We start from the raw sequence: 13,824 nt of genomic DNA, 5'->3' as shown, positions 1-13,824 counted from the left end.
AGCACTCACATCAAAAAGAAAAAAAAACTAATATGTGCAGCCTTGCAGGTATTGCTTAATTAAACAATTGGCTTTGTTTTAGAGTGTGTTTCATTAGCATTCGAAGGTGACCTTAATCACATTTTCCTCCCATTTGCTTAGTACGAAAGGGCATGCAGGTGACTAGATGCATATATTACTAAAAACTTCTAATCAAAAATTGAGTGTGAAACTTGCCATCAATAGGGAGAAAAACTGCCTCCATTTGTAATCTATTTCTTTCAAAATATGGCATCATTAGTTAATTGGAAATAGAACGATTTCGTGTTAGCTATGATTGCCTAGTTGTCGAAACATTTTATTAGTGATAACAATTCAAAACAGGCACCTTTTTATCCAGATAATGTTCGAATTTGAAACTGCAACACCCAAGTTTATTCATTAACAAATTAAGGCCAAATTTGCTTTGACAAACTCCACCAACGTGCAGATAAAAAGTCCAAGTCCTGTCAACATGCCGCAAGACTATAAGTTCATGAGCAAATTGCCACTAAGGGGGAAAAACAGCACGTGCAAAAGGTTAATCTTTTAAGCATCGACCACTGGCTGAAATTCTTATTGGGAGTCACAACCTTTCTCTCAACTCTCACGTAAGCATTCGTGCACTGTATTAGATATAAGATAAACAGAACAAGAAAAGCTACATATAGTAGGCCAGTGCATAAAGTTCAAGTTGCTACATATATTGCTGGAGATAATACATAATTAAGGAAATTCACCATATGTTTAATTTGTGTCTTTCATCAGCAGCCGATATCGTTGGTCATATCTAAGGACATTCTTTTTTAGCATTAGACTATCAGTGACTTATATCTGATAGAAAAGTGAAAAGATGAGAGTACTCATAAACCCACAGCCGTTTATCGTGGTTAAAAGTAACATAAGGAAAGAGACTATAGGAGAACTAAGCTATGCCTATAAGAATGCACCCCATGTGGAAGCTGATATGCTTTTCCAACGTCAGAGAATCGTGGCTCTGAGTATTAGTCCTTAGTAGCTTTCATATTTTACTGAAAATTTTGCCAAAAAATTTCGACCAACTTTCTAACAAATAAAGTGAAGGAGAAAACTCGAGCCTGTAGTTCCCAATTAGGACCATGTAAAAGTTTCAGCATTGCATCACAAATTCCTATCATATTACAGGATTACAACCTTAAATATATTCGGCTTTAATGAAAGATGTTAATCAACCCATTATTGAGAGAAGTTGATTTAAAATAAAGGAACTCGTATCAACAGCGATATTTTAGCCTCAGAAGAAGAAATTGTGGAGTCCGGAGCCTAAAGGCACAAATATACACAAAATAAACTAAAAGGGGGGCTGCCTTCCACCATATACAAAAAGGGGTATAACGTGGAGGGGCCAACGTTATACCCAAAAAAAAATTTCGAATTGTCAAAAAAAAAAAAAATTAATGGTATAACGTGGACTGATCCACGTTATACAAATAATTTTGTATAACGTGGATCAGTCCACGTTATACTATATATATTGTAAATCGTGCGCTGTCCACCAATCTGAGATAATATTTATCGAAACCGATACAAGTGAAGGAATTCCACGAGTGAGCTGCGTCACTAACCCCTTGAAGACTTGTCCTGTAAGCCTGAGAAACCTAAATGCTGCATCCTTATTTGTATTAATTGTTAAGAGTACTTTCGATTAAAATAATTGATTAAACTATATGGTATTCTTTTAATGTCCTGTTATAGGTGTGCACTAAAGCTACGAACCGGGTAACGAGAAATAGGAGAATGAACGCTAGCATCCTTGTTCGCCATACCAGCCCTCACGGCAACCGTAACATTCTTATAGATGTCGGCAAGTATGTTAGAGACTTTTAGATCTTGATTGCTTGTGAATGCTTTTATTTTTCAGTTAATTTTCCGGAGACTATATTATGAGATAACTCATAATCTTACTGATGTTGTTTAATTCGGAATGGGGACAGTATTTTGAATTGTTCAATCAAGTTAATTGGTCCATCCTGATTCAACTGTAATCTTATGTGGGTATATATATTGTGTATCAAGAACAAAAAAATGCGGATATGATCGAATGGTAAAATTTCTCTCCATCTTAGCTAAACCTTAAAGTTTTCCAGAAAAAAATGATCAATTGTGGGAAAAACAAAAATCATTAGGTTCTAATTCTTATTGTTTCCTGCTTATGGGTAAGCCGTTTCTACTTGACTTCATATGTTACTTTGTTTCATTCTGAATTTATCTGGTATTGTGTGTTTTAAGTGGATAAAATAGTGTTACTAGTGTGAAGCAAGAAAAGAATATTTTTGCGCAGAATATTTAGGCTGCATGTTTCAACTTCCTCGATTTACATATATATATATATATATATATATATATATATATATATATATATATATATATATATATATATATATATATATTTTATAACGTGGACCGATCCACGTTATACAAATAATTTTGTATAACGTGGATCGGTCCACGTTTTACAAATAATTTTGTATAACATATATATATATTGTAAAACGTGGACTGATCCACGTTATAACATTAATTATTATTTTTTTTGTTCTGACAATTCGAAAAAATTTTGGGGTATAACGTTGGCCCCTCCACGTTATACCCCTTTTGGTATATAGTGGAAGGCAGCCCCCTTTTGGTTTATTTTGTGTATTTTTGTGCCCTTTAGGCTCCGGACTCAGAAATTGTGTGTGTTTCTTTTTAATAAGCATTCCAAAGAGGCCTTAATCACAAATTTATCCTGTTTGCTTTGTACGAAAAAACAAGTTGAATGGATGCAAACATTGCTAGTAAACTTCTAAAAAGTTTCAAGAAGTCTCAGTTTATCATTTATGTCTTCCTATATATCGAAATATGACATCATTAATTAATCGGAAATAGTGTGATTTCGTGTTAGCTATGCTAGCTTACTTAGTTATACAACATTTTGTCTCAACGAAATCTGATTGGAAGTTGGAATACAACTCGATCACAGCAGAAAGGAGGAAACTAGTGCTAATGTGAGTGATAACTATTCAAACTAGACATCTTCTTATCCAGAAATTAGACTTTGAAAATTGCAACTTTATGATTATTCTTTAACAAAGGAAAATTTTGCTTTGACTTCAACTCAAGGTGAAAATTACTTGGACCCCAGCACTGTTCAAAACCACGTCAGACAAACTTCATCTTTAAATTAAGTTGGGTATAGGTAGAAATGTTTGTTTAATGATACTTTCTTTTACAGAAAATGTTTAACCTCCGAAAATTAAAGCCAATCATACTTGTGGTAATTGTATAAGATGTCAAATAAGTGTCGATAATATTTCTAAATTCTAAATATTGGCAAGAACATCTTGGTTGATAGAAGTAGCTAGATTTCTTTGCATGAGTATGACGAGTTATACATTCAAAGTTGTTTAGTCATATGGAAAAGAAATTATAAGTTTCTTTTTTTAATTTCATTGCTCTACCCTTTTTTTTCTTTATGGATTCCAAGTGTATCTAACTCGGCTCGAACCCAAAATCTCTGATTAAGAATGAATGAGTACTTATAAGTTACCACTCCACCACAGTTCTTATTTGGTTCATTGTTCTACTTTTCATGAATCATAAGTAAACATAATATTTTGTGTACTTAGAGAGTTTTTCATTGAATAAGAAAAACAAACTTAGAGAGGTGTACACCTCCAGCCCTCCACGGAATGGACCAAAGAGAAAAGAGTTAAAACCTAACCAGGCCCAACTAGTTTAGACTAAGTGGGCTATTTGCTTGTAAGGCCTTTTATATCCCCAAGCAGAACGAGAAATTGCATGGTTTGTGCTTCAAATGGGCTGGTGTTTAATTTTTATCCTTTAAATGGACTGATTTTTAATTTTACCTTTCAAAATCGAAATTATACTAGGCATAAGTTCTTTAAGGACACAACATAACTTGTGGGATATCATATCCGAAATATAAACTTATACCCCACAAAAAAATTATTTGTCTTGAAGGAAGAAAATTAAATACTAACACAAAATAGGACCTAAAGTGCAAATGACCCCAGCATAACTCAAATGAAAGAAGCACCATTCTGTCGTTACTGATCACTAATTCATTGTTTTGGTACGATAATGTAAGATATTCATACAAATAGATTAATAGCCTGTTTGGCCAAGCTTATTTTCCTCCCAAAAGTACTTATTTTTTCAATAAGTACTTATTTAAAAAAAGTGAGGTGTTTGGCCAAGCTTATGGGATAAAATAAGTGCTTTCAGGGAGTAGCGAGCAGTTTTTGGAAAATAAAAAAATAGGCTTTTGCTAAAAGCACTTTTTGGAAAAGTACTTTTGAGAAAAATACACTTAGAAGACTTTTTAAAAGCTTGGCCAAACACTAATTCTTCTTCAAAAAGTACTTTTAAATTAATTGGTCAAACACAAACTGCTTAATTAAAATCTTTTTTTTGAAAAATCTTTTGGAAAAAAAATGCTTTTAAAATAAGTTGTTTTTATAAGCTTGGCCAAACAGGCTATAAAATGAAATAGAAGTGAAAGAAAACAATAATATGACAAGAGAAGAGGAGGAAGCCGCAACTTCAACTTTCTTCCCGCTTTAGTAGTTAATATTAGTCTCGCTTTAATTAATCCAACGATTTTTGGTAAACACAAATATCACTCTCAATCATGGGAGCAGATCGGCTCCACTTATTTTTGCTTCAGTTTGGTTCGGTGATTGAACCACATTAGGACAACTCAGCAAGATAAAATCTAATGGTTATTTTGTACCAACTATATTTTTCAAGAAAACGACCAAAATAGTCCTTAATGTATGGGTGTTGAACTATTTTATTTCTTCATATGTATACTACATAATCAAAATAGTCCTTAATGTACAGAAAAAGTGATCATTTTAGTCCTCATATATACCACATAATCGAAATAGTCCTTCATATATGAAAAAAAATTGTTCATTTTAGTCTTTCGTAAATAACATGTAACCGAAATAGTCTTTAATGTATGAAAAAAGTGCTCATTTAATCCTAAACCTTAAAAGTAACAGTGCAAGTGAAAAATCTGTTAAATCTTGATAATTGGGCTGGCAAATCTTGATAAGTTAGAAAAAAATTCATGATCTTTGACCATGAGGGTCTCAAGTTCTTAGCCACTGGCTATTGCAAGCTTCTTAACGATTGCTGTTTAAAAAGGCTTCATTGGATCTTAAAGTTACCATCGGAGCTGAACTGGGTCTTTGAGTTTGGAAAATCTTGATGACGTCTCTACTTTTTGTTGTTGACAAGGTTAGTTTTTGTAGTTGACGAGGTTGTGGTTTTTCAGTAAAATGCTTTCCATAAGTGTATTGATGGCTTATTGTATTAATTTCTTTCTTGATTTTTAGTCCTATGTGTTGAGGACTGAAGGGGGTCTCCTTACCTCAAGTTTGGTTTGTGAATAATTATGCCTACCAAGATTATAATGTGGGGATTATAATTAGTGAATAAATTAATGATTGAATTAATAAGTCTAATATTTATCAATAAATGTTTAGTTCATTGGATCGAAAATAAGATATTCGAGATGTAATGGACTGAAGATTATAATGTTTAGTTCCCTCTTTGGTAGTAATATCATCCCAAAATTAAATGTTTGACGTTGAATTTTTTTCTAGTAAGTTTTAACAATCAGCGAATTCCCTTTCTTTAAAATTATGTGCGGCTTGTGGTTCTGAATTACAGAGGAACATTGATTGGTGAACTTTGAGCTGCGTTATGAGATTGAATACTATCTCAACTAGCTAGTCATGTATATTATATATAGGAGTATAACGAATGTAGACATGTCTAATAGGAATAGAGGGGCTAACACACAATGCACAAAAAGGAAAGGAAGAATCTCTGTTATAGATCAAAGACAATTCATTTTTATTTCTCAAAGTGTCTGTTTTTTAATTCTAAATTAATCCATATATACACTGTACAAGAGAGAGAATCAGAAAAAGATATGACCACTTAAGATGTATGGTTGACCTCTAAGAAATTCCCTAGGATAAGGTGATAACGAGTAGGACCACACCTAATAACCAACCATTACAAGAAAATCAAAATATACAATATCTATCGCATGTGCTAATTTTGAATTACCGACCAGAGTTATGCCAAGCATTTTGTGAAACATAGTTCTGAGACTTTGGCAGTAGGAATTAACAAACACTATTGGATTTGTTATTGTGTGCACACGTTTCTGAATTGCATGTGGTTCCAGCGAGCTTGGCATTTCCTGGGAATCTTTCTTCTTTGTTTCCTTTATGATTGACGTTGAAAAAATTACATAAAAGCAATTAGCATGATGTAATAAAATTGTGAATCAGGCCGTATACACAATATTTACTCAAATACTTTGGATGTAAAATGGGAAAGCACAACATTAGTGGAAGTCGTTTTCTTCATGATAAAAGAGAATGTTTCGATCAAATTGTGGTGTTAAGGACAAGCTTAATGGTCGATTCAAAAGTTGTAGTGTCCCAATTTGATTCCACATATGTGAAGTTTAAATGATGGTACCATTTTAAATTAATAATCCTGTAATCATATATAGTTGATGGATTAGTCAAAAGAAGCACAATATGTATAGGTATACAAGCTAAGCTGTCAGACCTTGAGGCTAAACTTCGATTGCCTACAACACTTAGCATTTAGGATCACTCTTTTTGGATCCCGTATATTAGAAAATACCACCTTCTTTGTTTTGCGCTTAGCAACAGACATGGATCCAAGATCTAGAGTCCATTCTTTTAAAGTAATTACATGCGCGACATTTAATTTTGGAACAAAAAAAGGTTACTCCATCTATTAAAAAGAATGGAACGATATACCCACTAATAAAGTCCTGTCTTCTTTATAGTACTGATGAAACATGAGAATGAAAAAAGAAGCAAAAAAGAAAAAGGATGCAATGTACATGGCATGACGATGACAAACATTAATTATACTACAAATGATAGGATAGCATTCCCATATCCCTGGGTGTTATGTTTTTCGTCTACTATCTGACAAACTAAATGAGGTAAGATTATACTTTCCTAAATTAAACCACGCAATGTTCCTACTAAGCAGGAATCTAAGTTGCTACAACTAGCAGAAAAGTTATTGGCTTCACTAGTGAGAGCAATCTGCAGTGCTTATGCTGATGTTAGATTCACGACTGAGTGTTGGAGTTGAGGCGTTCAACTAAGTCTAAGTGAAACAAAAAACAAAGTTCAATGGCCTGCACTTTTAATTGAAAGGATCAGACTAATGCCTGCACCATCGTGCATGTAGTCTCCATCATCGTCATTTTCATAAAAGCAAATGTAAAGGAGAGAATTTCCCACTAAAGCTTGAAGCTCTACTTGAATTTGTCAATTCCAAGTATACGAGAAGAGGTTTTTTTTGTTAATGCATGTTTGTTATTGTTGAAAGGAAGTGAAATCTGAAAAGAAGTGTCCTCGTGGATGCTTGAATGCTAAAGTTGTGCATTTTTGCCCTCTTTTTAATATGTTAAATTTTTGGATGAGATGCTGTACATGCCCTTTTTAACGACTTAAATTTTCGATGAGTTGGTGCAATCCGACGACTTAATTAATTTGTGCAGCTTAATAAATTTCAAAGAACTTTTCAAAAATAAGGCAAATACTTGCAGATTATATTTGGTTTAACTATAATAAGATGGTAAAATTATTTTCTAGATTCCAAATCACAATATATCTAGTATAGTAAAGCTTAAAGTAGCCATTTCCATGTAGCACCCCACTCGTGTCCCCTCCACAAAGCTATGTTTCCACTTATGAAAATTAATTTATGTATTTCACCTTCTTTTGTTAGTGTTAAATTTCTATCAAGCTAATGATCTTTTCTTCCACTTTCCGCAATGTGGACTATTTTCCTAACCGTTCTTGACTAATCAAATGAGCATAATCTTATCATCGATCCATCATCCTAAAACCAACTCTCCCAGCACTTTTTATCATGATCATAAAATACAAGCTTTTCGCTTTAAGGGATTAAAAAAAAAAAAAGATACAATTCAAGAACCAAAAAAGAAATAAAAGTTATAAGAAGAAACAAGGTTTTTTGAGAACTTTACAGTAAGGAATTTTTCAGGTACCGACATCTATTTAGTGGGATGACTCCAATCTTCAAGAAAAAGGTTTAGGAACGCAAAAGCAGAAAATGAGATAGGGAGATGATGATGCTCATCTGATGAGGCCAAAAAGTCTATGAAGATCATATCTTCAAACTACTTTTTAGGGCAAAAAATGCAGCAATTGACACCAAAAGATGCTACAAGCAATAAAGTCCAGAAAAGGCCAAAAAAGAACTCTGTAGTGCTCTTATTGTACGTTCTTTTATATCACGATGAGTTCTTTGATAAGTTGTCAGAAGTTATCACAAATTAGTAATTTTACCTAATTATTAACACAAACCAGCAGTAAAATAAATAATGCCAACTGATTACCTACACTTTTCGTATTGGTTATTGCTACTTTGTAAGCAGTAGTATCAGTGGCGGATCCAGAATTTTCATTCGAGGCTTCGAAAAAAATAACAAAAGCTAAGTATAAAAATTAATACTGTTGATGGAAATCAAACCTAGGATACTAGAGAAAATTTTAAACACCCTGGACCACTTGACCTAACTTTTAGCATATGTTCAAGGTGTTCAAAAGTTAATATATGTACATAAATACAAAAACTCTATCATATATATACACTGTAATTTATTGATGAGGGTATACAGATAAACACCCTCACCTCCGCTTAAATCTGCCCCCGAGTAGTACACATGTGTGCGTGTGTCTAGAGAGAGATACCTATATATAATTACCCTAGTTTGATTATGACTCACCATGTGAAGATTTATGGTATTCTTCGGACTTGACTATTATACTTCCTCCGTTTATTTTTACTTGTCCACTTTTAACTTTACATGCCTCTTAATAATTAATAAATGAAGCACATATTTTATTATAATATCCATATTAATTGGTGTATAATATCAATATATTTGGAAAGGAGTAATTAATTTTAAGGTTAAAACAAGAAAAAAAAAAAGTTTGTCTTTCTCTTGATATGCTAAAGTGGACAAATAAAAGTAAAAATTTATTTTTAATATAGTGGACAAGTAAAAGTGAAAAGAGGGAGTTTATAAGTAGGCTTCATTTTTGTACCCTAATAATTTTAAAAATCTTATTACTAATAATAATACACTATTTTCTTTCTGTCATTTAAAACTCTCGTGCCTTTATTTTGAAAGTAGACCCCAAAAACCTCTAGAGTTTACTTTGATCTTAAGTCATTAATTTACTTTGAATCTTGTAATTTAAAGCATGTCAAGTAAAATGTTGAATTAGAGAAATATATAATTTTTAAAACACCCTTTTTCTAAAAAATAAAAAATTAAATTGTAAGATACTTATAATAGGACGGAGATAGTAATTCATAAATAAGAAATTAAATATAAGTAATCTATATATATAAAAAATTATATGGAAAACAAAATTGAATATGATGTTAAACAAGTTGAATGTAGGGCTGGGCATATTTCGGTTCAAACTGAAAAAACCGACCGAATCGATTTTTTTTTAATTTCAGTTTCGGTTTTTCGGTTTGTTCGGTCCTGTTCGGTTTTAATTTATGGAATTTCTACAATTCGGTTCGGTTTTAGGTGTATGCAAATTCTAATTCGGTTAAATCGAAAACCCGAATTTTAGCAAGCCCTATTTTTCATGAAACATTACGTATATACATAATATATTGGATTCACTTCACATATTACAAATATACATAATATATGAAGAATGAGGCCAACAGAGAGTAGAAAAGGGAATTCTTGGTGGGTGGTTGCTTTCTCTGGGTCGTTCGTTCTTGCCGGTTGCTTTCTCCGTTTGGCCTATGATTTCTTTGACCCTATCAGATGTAAGTAGTCTAGTGCTGTTTCGTGTGAGCTTAGCAGACATCGCTTTAGTTTTAGCTTATGTTTGTTAAAGATTGCTAGAAATTGTCCAAACTCCTACACGTGGCTGTGGAAAAGTTTTCATATCTAAACCGAAGAAACCGAACCGAAATTGCAAAAATTGAACTGAACCAAAGTTATTTCAGTTCGGTTTCGGTTCTATTTTTTACAAATCGAAAATCGAAAAATCGAACCGAACCGACTGAACGCCTAGCCCTACCTGAAAGAGATGAGTAAAATAAAGGAAAAATGATCAAAAATATCACTCTACTTTATTTCAATGGCTAAAAATATCCTCCGTTATTATTTTGGGTCATTTATGCCCCTACCGTCATGAAAGTTAACAAACTAAATATACCTTCATTTGACGGAAATCTCCAAATTGATTCAAATAATCCGATTTTCAAAAAATAACCCACTTTTTTATTTTACCCGCCCCGATCCGCCTCTTAAAATTAAACCAAAGTCTTCCTTCCCTTATAACAGCAAAACCAGAGCTCCATTACTGCAATATTCATTCAGGGGAGCTTTTTTCCTTTTTCTTTTTAAAATTTGAGAGGAGGAGTTTGTACATCAGCCAAAGGATAAGAGAAAAATAGCAAGGAGTGGGGGCAGGGGAAGTTGGGACTTGGGAAGATTTCCAATCTTCTTCATCGTTTCTTCTCCGTTGAAAAAAACTCAAATGTTTTCACTGAGAGGAGAAATCACTTGGGTTTTGGGAATAGATTAGGGTGGTGGGGAATAGTGGAATTCTGAGAGGGGAGAATAGTAAGTGGCGCTGTATGACAGAGGAATTCTGAGAGGGGAGAACAGACTTTGGTTTAATTTTAGTAGGCCGTAGGAAAGTGAGTTATTTTTTGTGAAATCGAATTATTTGAATTAATTTAGAAATTTTAAAAATATATTTGTTAACTTTTATAATGGTAGGCGCATAAATTACTCAAAATTATAACAGATGATATTTTTAACCGTTAAAATAAAATAGAGAAATATTTTTGACTATTTTCCTTAAAATAAAAGCATAATAGAACGGAAGAAACCAAAATAGGAGTGATGCGTTCAGTTACAGGGAATGCAAAAAATAGAAGGGAAAAGACATGTTTTAACCCCTGAACTTGGCACGAAAACTCACTTTAGCAACTAAACTTAACTTCTATTTTTTTACCCCCCTTAACAACTTACGTTTCAATTATTTTCCACCCCAAATGCGACGTGGCAAAAAAAATAAAAAAATAAAAAATTAAGAGAGTGAAAAATAAAAAAAAAAAAAGGACTTGGCACCGTAGCTAAAATTTCCATGGTCGCTCGGTTGGTTTCTTTTCATCATTGATGTGTTAATGTGATTGAAGAAGAAAGGAGAGAGGGTGGATTTCCATAAGCTTTTGGTTTTTCCACCGTTTCTTCTTCTTCACAGCCCTCCCCCCCCCCCCCGCCACGATCCATCTTTTTCTTCCAACCCCCCCCCTCCCCCCGCCACACGTTTTCTTCTTTTTTTTCTTCACATGTGACCCCGCCCCACCCCACCCTTGCCCCCCCCCCCCCCCCCCCCCCTCCACGCCCCCATCCTTCTTCTTTCTTCACAAATCCCTTTTCTCTATATTCTCATCATTTTTTTCTTTTCATTTTCACCATTTTTTTGTTTCTTGATTTAGATTTTGTTTTCTTTCAAAAATAAAGTTATGGAAGAAATGGGTTTGTTAATAATAATACTAATAATGGCCAACAATAACAACCAAAACAACTAATTTGAACGAATTTAAGTGTAAGTGGACTAATGGTGGTGGAAGAAATGGGTTTGCTAGAAATGGTGGTGGTTGTGGATGTGGGTATTTTGATTCTCTTTCAAAAATAAAGTTATGGAAGAAATGGGTTTGCTAATAATGGTGGTGGAAGAAATGGGTTTGCTAGAAATGGTGCTGGTTGTGGATGTGGGTTAAAGATGGTGGTGGTGATTTTTTTTTCTTTTAAGGAATTTGATGAAATTTGGTGGGAGATGATGGTGGTGGTGGTGGGTGTGGGTTAAAGATGATGGTGATGATTTTTTTTTAAGGGCAAGTTCGTCCAATTTTTTTTGCGGCGGAGGCGGCGGCGGAGGCGGCGGTGGCTGATAGCGGCGGCATGGTGGTTGATAAAAATAGGGTGAGGATGAGGGAGAAAGAAGAAGAAAGAGAAAGAAAAAATAATAGTAAAAATAAAAAGTGATATGTTGGTAATTTTGACATGGCAATGATATGGCAACGACGTTAACAGACATTAGCGATGATGTGGCATTAATTGGCAATGACGTATTTGTGAGTGTAATACACCTCCTTGTGAGTGGTATTATTTTTTAGGGTGGAAAACAATTAAAGCGTAGTTGTTAAAGGGGGGTAAAAAAATAGAAGTTAAGTTTAGTTCTTGAAAGTGAGTTTTAAATGCCTTGATTAAAACATGTCTTTTCTCAAAATAGAAAGAACGTAATGGGAAGAGATACGTTTGTCGGTGATGAGGAGGAGCGGTGGCATGGAGATCATCGTCATCATTAGATTAGCACTCTCTCAGAAGAACGAATTAGCTGACAAAGTGGAGCTTTCCCGCTATTTTGGTATCAACACGTGTCCTGCCCCGTATTCCCAACACTGCAATTAACCTTAAATACTCCTCCTCGATATACGTTCATAGTACTTGTGTCTTTTTTTTTTTTTTTAAATTCACATCTTTTAAAGAGGTCCATGTCCACGTTATTTGCCTATACTGTGCTTATGAACTGATGAAATTAGCTCATAAACAGTTGTTAGTTCATCCACGTATTTGGCAAACATTAAAAATTGTTTAAAAGACAAAATCTATTCCCTCTGTTTCAATTTATGTGAATTTATTTCCTTATTAATTCGTACCAAAAAGAATGATCTCTTTTTATATTTGAAAATAATTTACCTTTATGCAATAATTTATAACCACACAGAATATATGTGACTCATCTAACATCACAAATTTAAAAGTCTTCTTTACTTTCTTAAACTTCATACCGAATCAAATGAATTTACATAAATTGAAACGGAGGGTATGTTATAAGTGGGTCACCTCTAATGTATGATTCTATAATTTATAAGTAAGTGCTTTTGTTTTGATTTTTATTACCATTAGAAACAAAGGCTTTTCACCAATAAATCAGTGGAAATTTTATGTTATAAAATTAAGATTTTTTTACCTAATTTCTATGGAATCAGCTCACTAAGGAAACGCATAATTAAAAATAGGATCTCATTAAAAAACTGGAAATTTTTTAAATTTTTTGCGTAAAAACAATATCTTTTTTTTTTCCCACTAATTCAATCAAACTATATGTGGGAATAGCCATTGAATATTTTTCAGTGGGAAAATAGTGATTCTTAGTAGTAGTGTTTTTTTTTAATAATTTTATAATTAATATCTTTTGTAATTGCCAAAATAGTACTCCCTTTGTCTCAATATACATGTGGTACCTGTCAAATTTCTAGAGTCAAATAAACTTCTCTTTGACCGTAAGTTTTTTATATGTCTTTTGAATTGTTAATTCTTATAATATATAGTAGTACTTTTTATGTAGTTTTCACATATATAAATTTTATTTTAAAAAAAAAAACTTAAATATTCTAAACCAAATTTATGGTCAAAATTAAGAAATTTGACTCCCAAAATTCATATTATGCCTCATAAATTGGTTAATTCTTGTAATATATAGTAGTACTTTTTATGTAGTTTTCAAATATATAAATATTATTTTTTTTTAAAATTTAAATATTCTAAACCAAATTCATGGTCAAAATTAAGAAATTTGACTCCCAAAATCCATATTATGCCTCATAAAT

This window comes from Lycium ferocissimum, chromosome 2, assembly GCF_029784015.1.
Source record: "Lycium ferocissimum isolate CSIRO_LF1 chromosome 2, AGI_CSIRO_Lferr_CH_V1, whole genome shotgun sequence".
NCBI lineage: Eukaryota > Viridiplantae > Streptophyta > Magnoliopsida > Solanales > Solanaceae > Lycium > Lycium ferocissimum.
Note: the sequence above shows the minus strand (reverse complement) of the source record.